We start from the raw sequence: 854 nt of genomic DNA, 5'->3' as shown, positions 1-854 counted from the left end.
CTGCAACGTCGGTCGCCGTTTGACTGCAAAGGTAATATTCTTTGTCGCGGGTTCTTATACGTTCAAAGTGTTGCAGCCGGCAGGCTGACAGGCACGTGTGCATGGGTAAATCGATCTACATGCCTCAGCTTCACTTCGCTCGCAGCATCTCGCCCCGATGCTAATGTACGGGCGAATGGCGCTGCGACGTCGCTCGCCGTTGACCGCCAAGATAATATTCTTCGGCCGTTCCTATACGTTAAAACATGGAGCCGGACGGGATGCCAGCACGGGTGCATGCTAACATCGGATCTATAATATTTAGTTTTCTCGCAGCGTCACGCGCTGGGTTCAGCGTTATGCCTATATTAATATATAGGGAATTGGGCCTCGGACGTCGGTCGCCGTTGACTGCCAAGATAATATTCTTCGGCCGTTCTTATATACGTTCAAACTGGAGCCGGGCAGGCTGACAGCACGTGTGCATGGTAAAATCGGATCTACATGCTTCACTTCGCTCGCAGCATCGTGAAACAATTCCCAACTATGCTAATGTATGGGCAAATGGCGCTGCGACGTCGGTTGCCATTGACTGTCAAGATAATATTCTTCGGCCGTTCTTATACATTCAAACTGGAGCCGGGCGGGCTGCCAGCACGTGGGCATGGTAAAATCCGATCTATAATATTCCCTTTTCTCGCAGCATCACGCCCTGGGTTCCCCGTTATGCCTATATTAATATATAGGGAATTTTCTTCGGGCATCATACCTGGGTCTGAGAATAACATATAATCAAAATGTATGTTCTAATATATATATATATATATATATATATATATATATATATATATATATATATATATATATATATATAT

The sequence above is a fragment of the Priapulus caudatus genome, unplaced genomic scaffold (genome assembly GCF_000485595.1).
Source record: "Priapulus caudatus unplaced genomic scaffold, Priapulus_caudatus-5.0.1 Scaffold181, whole genome shotgun sequence".
Taxonomy (NCBI): Eukaryota; Metazoa; Priapulida; class Priapulimorpha; order Priapulimorphida; family Priapulidae; genus Priapulus; species Priapulus caudatus.
This window is presented reverse-complemented; position numbering follows the sequence as displayed.